This window comes from Macrotis lagotis, chromosome X (genome assembly GCF_037893015.1).
Source record: "Macrotis lagotis isolate mMagLag1 chromosome X, bilby.v1.9.chrom.fasta, whole genome shotgun sequence".
Taxonomy (NCBI): domain Eukaryota; kingdom Metazoa; phylum Chordata; class Mammalia; order Peramelemorphia; family Peramelidae; genus Macrotis; species Macrotis lagotis.
Window position 1 is genome coordinate 578840139 of NC_133666.1, and position 21433 is coordinate 578861571.

The 21433-nt window shown below is 34.8% G+C and overlaps 1 pseudogene; it reads left to right on the plus strand.

Moving 5' to 3' along the window:
* The first annotated feature begins 2454 nt into the window (after positions 1-2454).
* LOC141499378 (transcription factor A, mitochondrial pseudogene) lies at positions 2455-6184 on the plus strand (annotated as a pseudogene).
* The last annotated feature ends 15249 nt before the right edge of the window (positions 6185-21433 follow it).

Below are 21433 nucleotides of genomic sequence, written 5' to 3' on the forward strand. Positions count from 1 at the left end.
AGTTGTGTGAAGTTGTGTGAAGCTGTCAACTTTATTCCAGAGTCATCAGAGTCCAGCATCAAGGTAAATATCAAGACAAGTGGATGACCTTGGCATCCTAGATGTTTAACCAAGCTTTAAGTGCTCTACAATGTGCTCTTGATCTATTGGAACAAATTGCTCAGTCATCCTATTTAGCCAAGAAAGTCTTCACATGCTTAAGGTAGAGATAGCCCAAATTCATCAAAAAGATAAAAGGCCCCTCAGTTTCCCACAACTTGTTTTGGCTTGTGTCAAAATGGCACATGCTACAGATTCTTGGAGTCACAAGTGAACATTGGGTGACAGGTGGACCCCAAAGGTGGAAATAGTTTTTAAAAAAGAATTGGGCACCCCTTACATCTAGATAACTGAGTCAAATTTGTTTACTAGTCTTTCTTGTATTACACTCCAGTATTGTGATGGAATATTATTGTGTTATAAGATGGTTTGGGAAAAAATTTGAGAAGACTTATACATACTGATAAAAATTGATGTAAACAGATCCAGAAGAGTAATCTCTATAGTAACAACAACATTATCTGTTGTTCAGCTCTGAATAACAGTGATTCTGTTCAATGCAATGACCCCAGACTATTTTAATGAACTCATGATGAAAAATAATATCCAATTCTGTAGAAAGAACTAATGAAATTTGAATGCCAATTGAAACAGAATTTTTCCACTTCATAATTCTTTTTTTTAACATTACTAAAATGGAAATATATTTTGCATTATTTCATACATATAGTTGATATTACTTTTCTTTCCTTCTTAATGTGTGGAAGAGGGATGGCAAGAAGACACCTTAGAACTCAAAAAACTCATATCTATCTATCTATCTATCTATCTATCTATCTATATATATATATATATATATACATATATATGTTAAAAATGAAAAGCAATTTAAAAAATTTTATGTTATGGTAGCCAAAAAGGTAAAGAGAGGCATAGTTTCCATGAATAAGGGAACACCAGTACCTCTATATTCTAGTCTTTGTCAAACAACATCTGGAACACTGTGTTTAGTTGGTTCCCCCACAATGTTTAAACTGACCTCCAATGTTTGAATGTTAAAGTGCATCTAAGAGAGGGCAACAAGAAACTTGAAGGGCCTTTGTTCATGTCTATAATGATCAACTCAGGGATCCATGTGTACCTTTCCAGAACTGATTTAAACCTAGTTCTCTAGCATACTGGTAACTATACTGTCTTTTGGACAATATTTTTTTGTTTATAAAGGAAAGATTTTATTTAATTTGAATTTTACAATTTCCCCCTAATCTTGCTTCCCTCCCCCTACCCCCCCAAAGAAGGCAATCTGTTCATCTTTATATTATTTCCATTGTATACATTGTTCTAAGTTGAATGTAATGAGAGAGAAATCATATCCTTAAGGAAAAAAAGGTATAAAAGAAAAAATAACAATAGCAAAATTACATAGTAAGATAATTTTTTTTTAAATTAAAGGTAATGGTCTTTGGTCTTTGTCTTTTAGACAATTTTTAAACTGAATTGTCGACTAGGTCAATCAGATCTTTTGACATGTGAACAAATCAAAATAAGTTAATCATTTTCAACTTGAATAATTAAATTTATTTTCCAAAATTTCCTCTAAAGCTTAGTAATAATTGACATGGTGCTATAGTGCTTAATATTTATTAGAGGAATGTTTTGGATCCTAATCTAAATTGTATGTGATCTGAAATTCGATACCAAATTATATTTGTTATATAGTGTGCTCTCTTAATTTTCTCAAGTTTCTAAAAATATCATTAGAATGTTTTTTAAGAAATTGTCTATACTTGGATTAAATAATGAGTAGTTTAAAAACTATTTTGTGTACTTGGGATATAAATTTGAGCATGATAGCAGATTTCTCTCATTGCATGTACTTTGTTTAGTTAAATTATTTCAAAATATTTGTCTTTAAGCATTGGAAAAAACCTCAGAAGTCATTTAGTTCAGTGTATACCTAAACAGGACTGTCTTCTACAATATCTTTAGCAAGAGGCATCTAACTTCCATTTGAAGATTTTAATCTTATTTTTATTTCATCATGAAAGTTCATTCAGCTTTTGAATGGTTTTAATCTTTCGGAATTTATTTGCTGCTATTTTTTAATCTATTGTTGGGAGGAGATACATGACTCTAAATTAATAATAATAATAATAATAATAATAATATTCTATGTAACTTATAAATAACTTAAGATACCACTCTCCCAATTAATGACTACTTGTTCCCGAACTTTTCAGAAAAACCCCAGCCATGCTTCACTACACTTCCTTCTCTCCAGATACCTCCTCTTCAACCTCTTCACCAACTACCTGTTCCTGAATTCTTTCTCTCCTGCTCATCTCTACTGCCCACACACAATCCTGATACCATAAAGTATGATTAAAATTTATTCTGTTCCTAGATAGCACCATAATGTATTCCTCCGCGGCCACCATCTCAGCCATCACTTCACATGTAGGCTGTTTCTCCCATTAGAATGAAATGTCAAGGACTATCTTTGCTTTTATATTTATATCTCCAGTGCTTAATAAATGCTTTTTCTTTCATTCAAACAAAGTGCTTTTCATACACACCGTCCATTCTTGGCTCATAGATCTGTCTTTTGAAGCCAAGACGATTAATTCCAATCTCTTCCAAATAGCAATTCTTCAACAACATGAAAACAGTTCTGTTCAGTCACTTTTTTTTCCTCTGCTCCCCAAGTTATTTTCATCTCCTCCAGTTAGCCCTTGTATGGTGTGGTTTCCAGTTTCTTTGCCATATTGAGTGCTTTCTTTAGGATGAGTTCCAAGTTGTCAGTGTTTTTCCTTAAACATATTTCCCAGAACTGAAATTTTCATCTAATCTAGTATAACATAATGACCTTTGGAATTTTTCCATCCACCTTGCCATTGCTTCCTTAGGGCTTCCCTGTCTCCCAGATCTTAGCATAATAGCTCATAAGAAATGCTCCTATAAGAAGCCTTTCCAGTGCTCCTTTAATGCTATTGCCTTTCCTCTGTGATCTTTTCCTATTTGTTTAGTATCTATCTTCTGTATTAATGGTTGGCTGTGTATTGTCTCTCCCATTAGACTGGGATCCTTAAGAGCAGAGAATGTTTTTGTTCTTATTTGATTTTTGCCTTTTTGGTTTGTAGGCCCAGCTCTTAGCACAGAATCTAACATACTTGTTAGCTTGTCCAACTCTTATCAGCTCTAGCTGAACTTTCATTTATGTGTTTCCCCCAATTAGACTGTTTTGCTCCATGAAAATCTGAATTCTCTTTTTTTCTATTTGTAAACTTTTTGCTTGATACAAAATAAGCCCTTAATAAATAAATGTTCATTCATTCATTCATTTAATCATTAAAGTATTATTTTCCCTAGTTGGAGCACCTTGTGAGTAGGACAATCTTGATGTAAAAACTTTTATGCCTAGTGTTTTAAGATTGGCCCATAATCAGTGAATTGAATGCTTATTCTTTCATTCATAATTCTAAACCAGCTCTTCCATCTCCAAATCCACTTCAGCATGCTTTCCATTATAAATATCTTTTCCCCCACTTCTTTTTTATTTATTTACACATTTCTAAAATAGTCTTGTAAGAATAAACATACTCTCCCCTCCCCCTACAAAAGTTAAAAAACCTCACAAGAAATAAAGTGAAAGAAAGAGAAAAAAAGTACTTCAGTCTGTGTTCTGATACCATTAGCTCTGTCTCTGGGATGGATCACATTATTTATCATCAGTCCATCAGAGAAGTTACTTCCATATTTTTCCACAGTTGCTATTGCTGCTTGTAATTCCCTCCTTCCATTTCTCCCCATTACCAATTATTATACTCTCTCTCTCTCTCTCCTTTCATTCTGTCCCTCTTCAAAAGTGTTCTGTGGGACAACCAAATGGTTCAGTGAACAGAACCAGCCAGGAAGCCCCAAGCCTACATTCCCCACCAGAGAACCAGCAACCATCCAATCCCTTTGCAAAAAATAAAATAGAAAATGTGTTATGACTGTCCTCTCCCATGATCTACCATTTCCTATATCCCCAACACCCACCCTCCCTTCCCTCATCCCCTTTCTTTCCTTTTTCTTCTAGATTTCCATGCACCATTAAATATATATATGTGTGTGTGTGTGTGTGTGTGTGTGTGTTGTTTCCTTTCTATTCTTTTTTTTTTAGGTTTTTGCAAGGCAAATGGGGTTAAGTGGCTTGCCCAAGTTCCACACAGCTAGGTAATTATTAAGTGTCTGAGACCGGATTTGAACCCAGGTACTCCTGACTCCAAGGCCAGTGCTTTATCCACTACGCCACCTAACCACCCCTGTTGTTTCCTTTCTGAGCCATTTTTTATGTGAATGAAAGCTTCCTCAATCCCCTCAACCTTCCCCCTTCCATACAATTTGAATAGTTATTTCTTGACTCTTTTACATGAAATATCTTAGTCTATTCTACCTCTCCTTTCCTTTCTCCCAGTACATTTCCTTTTCACTCATTCACTCCATTTTAAAAAAATATTTTATAATTGATATCTTATTGTATGATCTTTTTATCTCTTATACTTTATGTTTCTTCCTTAAGGATATGATTTCTCTCTCATCACACTCAATTTGGATCAATGTACAACATGGAAACATTGTAAATCCTGATAAATTTCTATCTGTGGGGGGTGAGGGGAGGGAAGTAAGATTAGGGGGAAAATTGTAAATCTCAAAATAATAAAATCTTTAATAATTTTAAATCTACACACATATATATATGTATATATATACATATATATATATATATATATATATATATATATATAATACCTTCATATTCAGCTTCCTACTGCTTTGTCTATATAAGCTCCTTCTAATTGCTCTAATAAATGACAAGGTTAATATGATATTATCAGTATCATCTTCCCAAGCAGGAATACACGCAGTTCATCATCATTAAATCCCTAATAATTTACCCTTCTCATCCGCCCTCCTCGTTCACCTGAGTACTGTACTTGAAGATCATATTTTCTGTTCAGCTCGGGCTGTTTCAACAGGAACATTTGAAATTCATTTGTTTGGTTGAAAGTCCGTCTTGACAATGCCTCAAGCACGGCGGGGCCGGAGGCTGCTCGCGGTCGGACCCCAGCGCGCTCGGAGCCCCTGCGGGCCGCGGGAGGACGGGAGCGGGGCCGGGGCCATGGCTGCTGCTGCTGCTGCTGCTGCTGCTGCGTGGGAGCCCGGGGGCTGCTGGAGAGTGGCCCAGTGCTCGCTGTGGATTGGAATGGTTTATGAAAGACTGTACTTTATCTAATGCTCCAAAGAAGCCTTTGACTGCATACATTCGTTTTACAATGGAACAAAGACCCGTATTCAAAGAACAAAATCCAGATTTGAAAAGCAAAGAGATAAGAAAAAAGCTTGCTGAAGCTTGGAGGGAGCTTCCAGAATCACAGAAGAAAGTATATCAAGAGGCCACCAAGGCAGATTTTAAAGTATACAAAGAGGAGGTCTCTAAATATAAAGCAGAGCTTAATCCTGAGGAGAAAAAAAGTTTGAAAGAAGAAAAGCGTCGAAAAAAGGCTAGAAAAGAAATAAAGAAAAAAAAGGAGTTAACTGTCTTTGGAAAGCCCAAAAAACCTCGTTCAGGTTATAATATTTTTATTTCTGAACACTTTAAGGAAGCAAAAGGACTTTCATCACAGGAGATGATGAAGGTTTTACATGAAGAGTGGAAAGCTCTGTCATTATCTCGGAAGCAGGTATATATGCAGCTTGCTCAAGATGATAAAATTCGTTATGCAAATGAAATTAAATCGTGGGAAGAAAAAATACTTGAAATTGGAAGAGAAGATCTTTTACGTTTTAGAAAGCTAAAAGCCAAAATTGGAAAACACCTTGAAGAAATCTATTGATGTTTGCATCTTCATAATGAATATGATAAATACTGAAGGAACCAATCAGGTTTCACTATATCGGACTGGCAAAATTTCCAAGAATGATGTTGGTGAACATTTTATATTGATCTCTTTTTGTTAACGCATGGACTTCAGCCAGTATGCTGACATATTTTTTATTAGCGCCTAGTTATGGATACTCTGCTGATATATATACTCAGTCGACGTTCAGACAGAATTTGCTTTTGGAACTACTAAATGCCAAAAAAATTCATCTAGGTATAGGAGAGTTTAATTTTACCCTTGGCTAAAGGTAAATCAAACTGTGAAATATTTTTGATACTGGATGATGACAAGAAAGTAGTCTTGTTTCCTAATGAGGAAATAGGTATTTGCTTTTCTCAAATTGTCTTAAATTATAAAAGGCACAGTAGTCTAAACTATCACTGTAGTGTATTTTTAACTGGCCTGGGGAAATTTCAATACCTAGGCAGGTTCTAATTCCTAGGTAATACTAGCTTATGTAGTATTCAGAGATGATGAGTAGACACATAGAATTGCTGTTTTCATTTATGACTTTAAAACAAACTACTGAAGGATATTTGTAAATGTTTCCATCCATCCTTTTTTTTGTAAAGTAAAAAGATTATGCCAACTCTGTGCACATTTGTGTTTATATCACAGAGAATAAAATCTTCTAATCCAGTCTAAAAAAAAATCCGTCTTTTCCCCTGGAAGAGGATGTTCAGTTTTGCTGGGTAGCTGATTCTTGGTTGCATTCCAAGCTCTTTTGCCTTCCAGAATATTATATTCCAAGCCCTATGAGCCCTTAATGTGGATGTTGTTAAATCCTGTGTGATCCTGATTGCATTTCCACGATATTTGAATTGTTTTGTTCTGGCTACTTATGGTATTTTCTCTTTGATTTGGGAATTCTGGAACTTGGCTATAATATTCCTGGGTATTATTTTTTTGGATCTCTTTCAGTAGGAGATCAGTGGATTCTCTCAATTTCTGTTTTGCCCTCTGCTTCTAGGAGATCAGGGCAATTTTTTTCAGTTTGTTTAAAAATGAAGTCAAGACTCTCTTCTTGATCATGACTTTCAGGTAACCCAGTAATTTTTAAATTGTCTCTCCTGGTTCTGTTTTCCAGATCCATTGTTTTTTTTAATCAGATATTTAATATTTTCTTCTAGTTTTTTATTCTTTTGATATTATTTTATTGTGTCTTGATTCCTCGCAAAGTCATCAGCTTCCTTTAGCTCCATTCTACATTTGAAGGATTTGTTTTCTTCAGAGAGCTTTCTTATCTCCTTTTCCATCTTATCAATTCTGCTAAAGGTATTTTTCTCCTCATTAACATTTTGAATTTTTTTCCATTTGACCTAAGCTCATTTTTAATGTTATTTTGTTCAGCTTTTTTTTTTTTTCAGTCTCCTTGACTGAGCTGTTGACTTGGTTTTCATGTTTTTGCTGCATCTCATTTCTCTTCCCAGTTTTCCCTCTACCTTCCTTACTTGATTTTCAAACTCTTTTTTGAGCTCTGAAATAGCCTGAAACCAACTTCTTTATTTCTTGGAGTCTTTAGATACAGAAGCTTGGACTTTCTCATCTTCAGAGTGTGTGTCTTGATCCTCCATGGAACCAAAGTAATTGTCTTTGGTCAGAATCCTTTTTTTCTGCTTACTCATTTCCCCAGCATGTGCCCTGGTTTTGGGGTGCTTCCTGAACTTTTGAGTATTATTGAGACACCCCTGCAAAGACCTCAGTTTCTTCAAGGTCTTATGAGAGGCTCTGACTGTTCTCCTGGTCTGCGCTTTGGTCTGTGGATGACCACAAACACACCCCTCTGCCCTGGAGCTGTGAAGAGGGTCCCTGCTCTATGACAATGGGTGATCCCAGCCTGGAACCAGGGTCTGAAGATGGACAAAGCACAAGAGTCCTGTTCCAGGGCCAGAGGAGAGACCTGAACTGTCTCCTCTTACCCCCTTACATTCCATGGCCTGAGTGCTCTGGAAGCAGCTGCTGGGCAGCTCCCTAATGGGCAGTTCTGTGAGCCTGCTTCTGTTTCCTGGGATTTGGGCTGCACTGAGGGCTGTGGCCATGCTGAGGGGGGCCATACTGGCCTGGGCACTTGCTCTATTAGAAATTTCCCTGTTGATCTTCCAAGTTGCACTTGGTGTTCCCTGGGTTGCAGGTCAGGAAACTGTTTCTGCTGCCAGGAGCTGGAACTCCCAGAAGCCCAGGTGCCCAGTGGGCTGTTCCCAGAAGAATTGAGCTCCATCACTCAGGCACGATTGTCCTGGCTGTGCTGTTGCTCCCTCCATCCCCGAGGAACAGAGCTTTCCCAAAATATTCCAAATTACCTAGGGCTGGAGAACTGCCTCACTGAATGAAAAACTAGAAGAATATATGAAATATCTCATTGAAAAAAATTAGAGATGTAATTTTAAGATTTTTGGAATATTTTGAAGAGAGCTTCTATGAAAGGCTGTTCTCATGCCACCATCTTGGCTCCACCCTTTCATGGATATCTTAACAGAATGGAAATGAATAGCAACTGAGCTGAAAGCTATTTCAGAGTCTATTGTGGATAATCAATCCACCTATTAGTTTGGGAAAAGGTGAAAATCAACTGCATAATAGCTCCAATCTAGTATTTTCAAATAAATCCTAAACAATGTGAATACATGAACATGTATTGATTAAATACTTATACTTCAGGAACTATGCTAAAAGCTGGAAATATTAATAAAATATGAAAGTCCCTGCTCTCAAAGAACTTCCATCGTACTAAGGAGAAACAACACAGTTGGGGATTGTTGATCTGGGTAGGGGGTTTTAGTTTAAGGAATAGCCATAGTAGAATTTCTTTGATATGACTTTTCTTTTTAAATTTTTTTATAAATATTTTATTTGCTTTCCAATTACATACAATAGTAGTTTCCAGCAATCTTTTATTTTTCAAAGTTTTCAGTTTTACGATTTTTTCCTCCTTCCCTTCCTTCCCTTCCCCTTGCCTCCAACAAAAGGCAATCTGATATAGGCTTTTCATTTATATCCATGATAAGCATAGATCAAAATTGAATGTGTTGTGAGAGAAGAATGAGATCCAAAAGGAAAAAAAGAAAACATTAGAGATAGAAAAATGATGTGACACATAAGACAACTTTTAAAAATTAAAGAGCTTATTAGCTTTGGTCTTCATTCAGATTCCACAATTCCTTCTCTGAATACAGATGGTATTCTCCATCACAGATCCCCTGTGATTGTCCCTGATTATTGCACTGATGGAATGAGCAAGTCCATCAAGGTTGATCATTACCCCAAGTTGTTATTAAGGTGTATAATGTTCTTCTGCTTCTGCTCATCTAATCAGCATCAGTTCTTGAAAATATTTCCAGGTTTTTCTGAAATCCCATCCTTCATGATTTCTTATAGTGTTCCAACACTATTATCAACAACATTTCCTGAATATTGTTGTTGAATTATTTTTCATTCATATCTTCATGACCTCATTTGGTTTTTTTGGGGGGGTGGGGGCAAAGATACTGGAGTGTTTTGCCATTTACTTCTCCAGCTCATTTTACAGATTAGAAAATTGAGGCTTAATGATTTGCTCAGAGTCACACAACTGATTTGATTTGATGGACAACCTCTCAGTTTCTAATTCTTTGCCACTACAAACAGAACTGCTATGAATATTTTTGTATATGTATGATTTTTACCCTTTTATCATCTCTTCAAGATACAGACTCAGTAAAGGTGTTGCTGGATCAAAGGGTATGCATATTTTTATTGCCCTTTGGATGTAATTCCAAATTGCTCTCCAGAAAGGTTGGATCAGTTCATAGCTCCACCAACAATGCATTAGTGAGCAGATTTTCTACATTCCCCTCAAACATTGATCAATATCGTTTCTGCTCATATTAGCCAATCTGAGAGGTATGAGGTGGTATCTCAGAGATGCTTTAATTTGTATTTCTCTAATCATAATCTTATGAATAATTTGCATAATCTCTAAATCTAATGATTTAGAGCAGTTTTTCACATGACCATAAATATCTTTGATTTCCTTGTCCAAGAATTGCCTTTACATGATATGCATTTTCTAGGAACAATGGTATGCTTATTGGATTACCATGTCCACAACAAGAAGTGGAAGAAAGTGGAAGGATCAAAGATGGAAAGGTTATAAGTACCTCACCATTGTTAATTGCAAGATAGCCAGAATGGGCATTTCATCCAAACTGACAAAAAGTTTAATATCTCTTTTTAAACATGTATAACAGTGCTAAACATATTTCCATATTAGCATGTTGTGAAAGAATTACATATCTCTAAAAGATTGTTTTAGGGGCAACTAGGTGGTATAGTGGATAGAGCACCAGCCCTGGATTCAGGAGGACCTGAGTTCAAATTTGACCTCAGACACTTAATAAATAGCTAACTGTGTAACCTTGAGTAAGTCACTTAACCCCATTGCCTTACAAAAAAACCTCCCCAAAACAAAAAAAAATTGTTCTAACACATAATTGAGAGTCTATTATATCTAGGAAAAGTCACAAAAAAATCTTACGTTTCAATTTTATCATTCTGCAATTGCAATTATTAATAATTCTTAGTGAATTTATGGAACAAAAATGTTAGGAGAAAAGAACTAATGGACAAAAGACTGTGGTACTTTTCTGAATGCTTTGTTGATAATGTAATGTTCATATCATCATGATCTCATTTGGGTTTTTGTTGGGGGGGCAAAGATATTGGAGTGTTTTACTTCTCCAGTTCATTTTACAAATGAGAAAACTGAGGCAAAATGACTTGCTCAGGATCACACAGTTAATAATAGTCTGAGGCCAGACTCCTCATTTAAGGCTTTGTGGTCTACATACTGAACCACCTAGCACCTGATTCCTGAAATAGCTCCATGGAAAAGTTCATAAAAATTAACACATTCAGATGAACTGATTCAAATGACACTAATATGTGTGAAGTTTGGTGTAGAGTAATTAATTATAATTCATGTGTCCTTTTGTTGAATTCTTAGGGAACATTGCATGAAGGGAATCTCAATACAGTAAGTCACTATTTGTGCCCCATACTGGAAAAAAAAAAGAAAAAACCTAACTGGTGATGAGAATATAAGACAATATGCAAAGTACTCAGTGAGGAGTATGAAATTGCAGCCCAGCTTTAACTGTGATAAGGTTGGGGAAATAGTTTTTGAAACAGCTTTGGAGGAAAGAAGTCATTTGTGATTGCTCAATATTGCATATCTACAGATGGCAAACCAACAAATAAATCAATTAAAGAATGCCAAGTGTGAACAGAAACATAAACGTGAATTAAACCCATGCAAGTTCAAAGTTATGTATGGAGCAAGTATCTTAAGTGCTGACACTAAAATTTTAAATTGAATTCTCTGATGAACAGAAAACTGGTCTAATTGCTTAAAAAAAAGAGTAGTAGGAGAATTACAGCAGGTGGGGGAAAAATAAATGTGCTTCAATGTTTTGAATAGACTGTAAAAGCATGATAGATTAACTGAAAGGGTTTGCCAAGGCTCTAACAATAGTCCAGGTGAGAAATTGCTAAAGCGGAAAACAGAATCTTAGTGGCAGAGTTTGAATTAAATGGTAACAAGCTTTTCTCCAAAGATGCTTACCTTGATGGATTCCTACATATGGCTTGTTTTTTAACAAACCTATGGAGAACTATAGTAACATAGCTTTATGGCAAGTGGCCTCGGAAAGGCATTGAGATTTTTGACGGATTCACAGAGCTATCAACTTTCCTCTTTAGCTTCTGTTTTTTCCTGGCACTGCAAAGGAGATTGTGGTATTCCAACTGTTTGTTTCCACTGTGTCTTGGATTAATGTTTTATGTTTATGGATTTGTTTTGTGTCATTTGTATTTAATTAGAGTTCTTTTACCTTGCATTTAATCTCATTGATTAGTATGTCCTTTGACTCATCAGTTTTATGTAGAGTCCTTTAACCTCTCATGTAAAATTCAGCCATTAATTTTCAGCTGTTCATAGAACATTCCCATTTGTATTTCTTTGCATAGCCTAAAGCATATTTCCTAGGCTTCTAGGTGGCATAATGGATAGAGTTGATTCTGGAGTCAAAAAGACCTGAATTTGACTTGCCTTAGACGAAAATTTTGCCAAGACAAATCACTTAACTTCTTTCAATCTCACTTTCTTCATCTGTAAAAGGGAGATACTAATAAGACCTACTACACAAAGTTGTTTTGAGAATCAAATTAGGAAATATATATAAAATACTTCAAAGTCTTACAGTTATTGTTGGTTTTGTTATTTCCACATTGACATCATTATCTTCTACCTTCAAAATTCTCTATTTCTGTCCATGATAACATATCCAATAATTCACTAAATCTGAAAATTCTTCCTTCAAATAGGATCTTATGTCTATTTTTTCTTCTCCCTTCTCATTTCTCATATTTCTGGGTTCCCTGCTTTTTAGTCTTTTGTCTCTCCTCCCCATAATTCCTCCAAGAATGTATCCTTCCTAGACTTTAAGTTCTTTATCTATTAAATGTAAGAGAATACTAAATTATTCCAAAGGTTTATAAAATCATACACATACCCTTTAACTAATACCACATTCTAGGTCAATATTCCAAAGATATAAAAAAGAAGAAACGCCTATATAAAAATATTTATAGCAGCTCTTTTTAGTAGTGGCAAAAAATTGGAATTTGAGGAGATGTCCATTTATTGAGGAATGGATGAACAAGTTGTTGTATATGATTGTGATGGATTACTATTGTGCTCTTAGAAATGATAAATAGGATACTCTCAGAAAGACTTAGAAAGAGAATTACATGAAGTAATTGTACAGAACATTGTTCACAGAAATAGAAGCATTGTATAATATTTTAATGTGAATAACAGCTATTCTCAGCTATACAATAGTCCAAGACAATTTTGAAGGACTTATGATGAAAGATGCCATCTATCTCCAGAGAAAAAACTAATGGACCCTGAATGCAGATTGAAGATACTTTTAAAAAATATTTTTCTTTTTTATATCTGTTTTCTTTCACAGTATAATGCACATGAAAATGTGTTTTGCATGACTACACTTGTATAAGCTATATCAAATTGCTTGCTTTTTCAATGTAGGGGGAAGGAGAGAAATTGGAACACAAAATCTGGAAAATGATAAAATTGTTTTTATGTGTAGTTGGGAGAATAAAATATTAAATTTTTAAAAGAAAAGAAAAACGAACAAAGGGTCTCCATAAGCTCTACTATTTTGTAAAAAGCTTCATATAAATACATTGTGTGTATATATATATATATATGTATATATATATATATATACATATATATATATATGTATATTCTCCTTCAGCCAGAAATACTCTTTCCTATTTCGTATCTACTCAGTTGAGCCACATACTAGTCATTCCTCGAGCTTTCAAATGCAGTCTTGTTTTTTTCATGAAGCCTTGTTTAGCTTTCCTTTCTTGATTTCCTTGAGTATTTACTGTCTATAATCCTCATGCTAGCATTCAGAAATATGCTAATATGTTATACATGCATATATATATACACATTTGTTTGTGTGTTGTCACCCTTTCTAGATAATAAAATCCTAAAGAATAGAGACAATATCTTTTTCTTCCTTTGAATTTTCAATCTTTTCCATTTTAGATCTGAGCTCCTTTGGGGTCTTAGGTATTTATTTCATATTCAATCCCAGGTATTAATTTAAAAACAAGATGAAAAAAATCAAATGGCAATATATAAATAATGAGAGGCAATGAGTATGGTAGAGAGAGTGGTTAACAACATTTCCCTATCAGATGAAAAAACTGATCATTCAGTGGCAATAGATATATATGTATTTATAAATTATATGCATATTATATGTAATACTATTGTATTATACACATTAGAAAACTTTCATAAAATAAATTTAAGATGATAAGATAACCTCAAATTCTTTGCAAAAATAATTGGCACAATGGATAGATACCAGTCCTGGAGTCAGGTGGACTTGAGTTCAAATCTGGCCTCAAATCCTTTTAACTGTATGGCCCAGGACAAGTCACTTAACCCCAACTGCCTCACTAAAAAAAATAATTTAAAAAAAATAATTGTTGCTGCATTAATGTTTCAAAAGCATTTCTGAACTCACTAAAATATCATTTTAATAAAGTGATATGTTTAAGGGGAGAAATGTAAGTAAGTATACTTCATTATTTTAGGAAAATATCAGCTCAACACCTTCTGATAATTGATATTTGAAGGATAGGTTCTTAGATCAGTTTATTTTGATTTTTTTTAATGATTTCAAAAAGTTGCAAAAAGATACACTCTCTCCCAAGATGCAGAAATCCAAATGCTCATTGGCTACATTTACTAAATTGTGTTGTTCATCTTTAATTCTATCAACAAATTATACAAACATTTTTGTTGAAATTCATGCAGTAAATGTCTCATTTCTGCTGACAATTGATTATTTTTGCAAATTAATGAGAAAGTGCTATATATTTTTATATTTTAAATAAATGTGTTCAGGACACAAAATGCTTCCTTTGGAATTTTTTAATTTAATTAGAATTAATTAGAATATCCTGTTTCCAATGTTAAAATTATTTGAAAGATAGCATATCATTTTTGGTAAGAGAGGTTTAGTTTGGAGGTCTCTTGCTGCTGCTGCTGATGACTTTTTAGAATCCTATGCTTCATAGTACCTAGAACCTCAAATTAATGGATGTAAACCAGTATAATTAATAGCTGGCATTTATATAGAACTTTAATGTTTACAAAACACTTTGCAAATGTTATCTTTTATCTTCACAGTAATCCTGGGAAATAGGACTTCCTGTCTTCAAGACCAATGCTCTCTCTACTGTTGTATTATATACTATAGATAGATAGATAGATAGATAGATAGATAGATAGATAGATAGATTATATTTGAATAATTTTTTTAATTTTTAATTTTGGTCATTTGGGCCTACAGACAATTTTGGCCAATTTCTTGTCAGATCTGATTAATTAATCAATCCATTGCCTAGAATTTATTAGGTACTTAGTACAAAACAGTGTACTAAGTGATAGGGAAACAGATTGCAAATTTAGTTGTCCCTTCCCTGAAGGGTCTTTTAGATCCTGTATTTTAATGAAAGAGAAAATACATATGCATGTATATACAGATATATTCATGTGTATTTGTGTGCATATAAATATATATAGGCACTTTCAAGATATGTGTGTGTGTGTACACACACACATACACACACACACATACAGTAGCCTTAGAGGGGAATCTACTAGTATCCAGTGGAATGGGAAAAGAACTTTTATAGAAGGTGGAGCTTGAACTGAGTTTTAAATGGATTAATGTGTCTGGATAGAGTGTGTAAAAGGGAATAATGTGCTTTTTTTTAAATAGAAAGATAACAATGGGGCAGAACCTTAGATGCTAAATGGAGTTTATATTTAATCCTGGAGGGAATAGCAAACCATTGATGTTGCTGGCAATTTGAAGTGAGCTATATGCTTAGACCAAAACCTTAGGAAAATCATTTCAATAGCTGTGTGTAAAATGGGTTGTAAGGGAGAGCAGCTTGAGACAGGGAATCCAATTTAAAGTTAATGTTCTTACCAGTGATCTCCAAATCCAAAATCCATATAGAATAAAATGAAGATATTATTAGAAGGAATGACAACTCTGATAAGACAACCTATTACCTACCGTGCCACTACACCACTCTTGAACCTCATGGACTTGCTTGTGAGAACCAAAATAAAAAAGATAATCTTGCCAGAGCTGATGAGGACCTAAACAAAGATGGTAGCTGGGTGAATGGAGAAAAGGGAATGTATACAAGATAAATTATAAAGAAAATTATAAAGAAAGAAGTTATTTTTTAAAATTGATAATTGATTGGATATATGAAATGAGTAAGAGGAAGTATTTGAGTGAAGAGTTGACACTGAAGTTGCAAATCTGAGTAACTGAGAAGATTATTAAAATATAATAGGGAAGATTTGAAGAGTAGGTTCATAAGGAGAAAAATAATGAATTTAGTTAGATTAGTTCATGATTGGTTTTGTTTTTGCTTTAGTTTTTTAGGACTGATGAAAACTAAATGAAAATTCCATCTAAAGATGGTACCAACTAAAATCCCAAATTTTACATGAAACCTTTTTGAATCCTTATTTCTATTGCCTTCTCTCTCTTAATCATTTCCTAATTCTCCAGAATATAACTTGCTTTTCATATATTTGTTTCTTTGTTGTTTTCCCCATTAAACTATAAACTCCCTGAAAGAAGGGATTGTCTTTTGTCTTTTTTTTATTCCAGTACTAAACATATAGCCTAACATATGATGGGAGCTTAAAGAATGTTGATTGCTTAGTTTTTTAATGAAGTGCTTACTTTATATTTTCTTGTTCTCTTATACTCATATTAATGTCATTCTCTTCAATCTGTAATTTCTTAGTAGAAGTCTGCTTAAACCACTTTCCATTTTATGAAGATCAGGTAAAATGAAAGAATACAATCTGCAAATCTACTTAACTGACAATATGTTACAATACACTGAAAGCACATGAATGAATGAAAATGTAACTGTTAACCCCTTCATCTTTTTTTTTGCAAGGCAATGGGGTTAAATGGCTTGCCCAAGGCTACACAGCTAGGTAATTATTAAGTGTTTGAGGCCAGATTTGAACTCAGGTACTCTTGACTCCAGGGCCAGTGCTCTATCCACTGCCCTACCTAGCTGTCCCCTTCATCTTTTTTTTAACATTCTTGTTTTGGTTTATTTATTTTATATTATTACAATAATCTTGTTGTGAGAGTGAACATAAACCCCCCTCCCCCCAAAAGATAGAGAAACCTCAAAAATAGTGATAGAGAAAGAAGTGTGTACTTCAGTCTGTATTCAGATTTCTAATGGCTCTGTCTCTGGGATGAGTTGCTTTCTTTATCATAAGTCCACCAGAGAAGTTGCTTCAATTTTTTTCCCCAAAGATGCTATTACTAGCTATATTTCCCTCTACTCTATACCTCCCCACTCTCATTTATTCTATTTTTTTCTCCTTTCACCCTGTCCCTACTCAGAAGTATGTTGTATCTGAGTACCCTCTCCCATAATCTTCCCTCTCTTCTATCACCTACTTCCCCCTTCCTCCCCCCCCATCCTCCCTTATCCCATCCTTTTCCTCTCATTTTTCTCTAGGGTAAGATATATTTCTATACCCCATTAAGTGTGTATGTTATTTCCTCTCTGAGCCATTTATGATGAGAATGAAGGCTCACTCATTCCCCCTCATTTCCTCCCATTCCACTCCACTGCAAAAGCTTTTTCCTTGACTCTTTTATGTAAAATATCTTAGCCCATTCTACCTCTCCTTTCCCTTTCTCCCAGTACTTTCCTTTATCACCCATTGAATACCTCTTTATACTATTTTATACCATTATATTCAACTCCCTACTTGCTTTGTCCATATGTGCTCCTTCTAACTGCTCTTATAAATGAGAAGGTTCATATGAGTTATCAGTATCATCTTCCCATGAAGGAATACACACAGTTTAACATCATTAAATCCATCATAATTTTCCCTTCCTACATACCCTTTCTATGTTTCACCTGAATCCTGTCCTTGGAGATCAAACTTTCTATTCAGCTCTGGTTGTTTCAATAGGAAAGCTTGAAAGTCCCCTGTTTCATTGAAAATCTATCTTTTTCCCTGAAAGAGTGTGTTCAGTTTTGCTGGGTAGTTGATTCTCAGTTGTAAACCAAGATCTTTTGCCTTCTGGAATATCATATTCCAATCCCTATGAGCCCTTAATGTCAATGCTGCCAGATCCTGACTATAGAGTTGCAGTAGTTGAATTGTTTGTTTCTCACAGCTTTAAATATTTTCTCTTTGACTTGGGAGTTTTGGAACTTGGCTATAATATTCCTGGGAGATTTTTTTGGGGGGGGTGAGATCTCTTTTAGGAGGTGATCAGCAAATTCCCTCAATTTCTATTTTACCCTCTGCTTCTAAGATCTCAGGGCAATTATGCTGTATTATTTCTTGAAAAGTGAAGTCTGGGCTCTTTTCCTGATTGTGATTTTCAGGGAGCCCAATAATTTTTAAATTATCTCTTCTGGATCTGCTTTCAGGGTCAGTTGTTTTTCCAATGAAATATTTCACATTTTCTTCCAATTTTTGGTACTTTTGGTGTAGTGTTATTTCTTCTTGATTTCTCAAAAAGTCATTGACTTCCTTTAGTTCCATTCTCCATTTGAAGGAGTTATTTTCTTTGGAGAACTTTTTTATCCCCTTTTCCAGCTGGCCAGATCTGCTTTTTAAGGCATTCTTCTCCTCATTTGCCTTTTGTGTTGCTTTTTCCATTTAGCCTAAACTGGGTTTTAACATATTATTTTCTTAAGTATTTTTGTATTTCTTTCATCAAGCTGCTGACTTGGTTTTCATGATTTATTTGTATCATTCTCATTTCTCCTCACATCTTTCCCTCTACCTTCTTTAATTGCTTTCAAATTCTCTTTTGAGCTCTTCTGTTGCCCAAACCCATTTTCTATTTCTTTTTGGAGGTTTTGGATACAGAAGGTTCAACTTTGATATCTTCTGAGCTCATATTTTGATCCTCCATGGGACCAACATAGTTTTCTATGGTCAAATTATTCTTTGTCTGTTATTTACTGATTTCCTCAGCCTATGACTGGTTCACTGAACTTCCAAGGCTTTGAGGGGTTTTCAGGACACCCCACAGGGACCTTAATTCCTCCAAGGTCATATTACACTGCTTTCTTGCCTGCGCTCTGGTATGTAGATGACCACACAGCACTCCTCTCTTCCCTGGAGCTGTGAGGAGGGTCCCTGCTTGGCTTTGCTAGAATGGGGTCCAGATTTGAGTGAGCAAACAGCAGAGTCCTGATCCAGGGAGAGCAGAGAGAGACCTCTTCAAACTCTCCTGACCCCCTTACCATCTGTGGGCTGGGAGCTCTGAAAGTGCTGGGTGGCTTCCCAAGTCCTGCTGCAAGTTCGCACCACAGGGTTGTGGCCCATAGATCACTGGGTACAGGCTGGCACTACACTCCAGGCTCACTCTATTACAGCAGGATTCTCTCACCACCTCTTCAGCCTGTCCCCAGTGATCTATGGGCCAAGAGGTCTGGAAACCACCCCATCTGCCATGGACCCAGGTACCCTCAGGCACTCAGGCACCTTGAGGGGCTATTCCTGGAAGGCTAGAGCTGGTTTGCTCCAGCCAGGCTGCTCTGAGCTGGGGCTGCACTATGGCTCTTTCCAAATTCTGATCCCAGTGAAACAGACCTTTCCTGTGGAACTTCTAAGTTGTCTTGGACTATGAAATTATATCACTCAGTCTTTCTCTGGTTCTGCCCCTCAAAATTTTGGCTAGAGTCATAATTTGACAGCTTTTGGAGTTTTGGTGGAAATGAGTTTCTGAGAATTCCTGCCTTTTTACCACCATCTTAGCTCTGTCTCCTAAACCCTTCATCTTATAGAATGTATCATCCTCAGAATATTTTTCAGACCATTCATTTTGTGTGATAGCCTGACATGAACTGAGGTTAGTGTCAATCCCTGAATAAAAAAATTCATAGTTTCATTTCTATATTATCTTTTGCAAAAAATAAACATCAATTTAACTTTTAATTTCATCTCATTTTGGAGACCACTATTAAGAACCCTAGACTTGAAACCTAGATCAAGTTATAATCCAAATGCTCTCACTTTATAGCTCTATGTCCTGAGGCAAGTCACTTAATCTTTCTCATTAATTTCCTCATTCTAACAAATAGGGTTCATAATTGATGTTCTTACTAGGGTCAGGTGTCCGAATCTATATTTTTTCTATATGGAAACTTCCCCAAACCCCATGAAGATTAGCATTTCATTTGTGACTTATAGTGTTAGATGTTCACCCTGGGGCAATGAGAGTAATTAAAAAATTTTGTCCATGGATACTAAGCTAGTATGTGTCACAGAAAGGATATGAGCCTAGATCTTCATGACTACAGTTAATCAAACAATAAACATTTATTGAGTATTTACATCCTATAAGGGACCACTCTAAGAATTTTGGAAGCAAAGATAAAAACATGGTCTCTGCCAAGGACCTCAAATTTTAACAGAGGAGACAATACACAAGCAACCCTGTATATGCAAAATCTATCTAGAGTAAATGAAAGACAACTTTGGTAAGACAACCTATTATCTATTGTGCCACTGTGCCACTAGAATCCCATAGAATGTTGAAAATCAAAAATAAGACAATAAGCATATATGAAAGTGCTTTATAAATTGTGAAGTGTTTACTTTTACAAATTTTATAATTATTTTTCTAATTTTATAAATTTGAACTATTTATCTTAAAAACATAATCATAAAATGACACTTAGATAATAGTTTGGCAAATGGTATTTGCTAGCATAATTTAAATCCTGGTTCTCCTATGTTATTTTGGGCAACTCATTCCATCTCTCAGGTTTCCTCATCTGTGAATAATAATTTGATGATCTTTGAGGTAACCTTCTACATATATACATATACATATACATATACATATATATTCTTATAATCAAGGCAAAAGAAGCCAAATCATGTCTCAAAATGGACAGGGATAAAATCATTCAAGCAACAATTATTTAGAAAATACCTACTATATGCCACATATTATTCTAGTTGCTCCAAAGGAAAGAAAATATTTTCTGTTGAAACTCAAAGTTATGTAAAGTGATGTGTCTTTAGTATAGGATTTGTTTTAAAGAATGGAATGAATAAATTCATGAAAATATGAGAGTACTTAATTGTGAAAAATATTTCTCTTTCAGCACTGAAGTGACTACTAATTCTTATCTGCACCATTTTCTTAGGATGGCTTGTAATACTAACCCTACTTAACATAGAAAAGAGATCTCACTAAAACAAAAGAACTTAGGTAGGTCTTTGTTGGTTATAAGTGTATAATTATGCTATCTTAGGAGTTATCAAGTTTAATTTCTAACTAAAGTTTTGAATCTCCTTCCAAATCAAAACAAGTTAAAATTAAAAAAAGCTTTGCTGATGTCCATATTAATGATATTTAGGTCAAAGTGATTCATTCATTAACTCATGAGAAGTAGTCAGTATATTTTATTTAGTACTGTCTGTTGTCACAGTGGATTATGGTTCCTTTGCTTCATATTTTCCCTTTTGAAAACTGAGTTCTGTCTGAAAGCAGATTGAAGCAGATTTTTCTTTATCTTTTTCTTTCTTTTTTTTAGTTTGTTTTCTTTCTTCACAACATATTAACATGGAAATATGGTTTGTTTGACTGTACATATATATAACCTATATCAAACTGCTTGCCTTCTCGAAGGGATAGAAAAGGTAGGGATGAAAAGAATTTGGAACTCACAGACTCACAAAACTCACAAAAATATTTAAAATTATTTTTACTTATAATTGGGGAAATAAACAGCTTAGTTATGAAAAAGTTGTTAAAGATTCTTAGAACTACAAC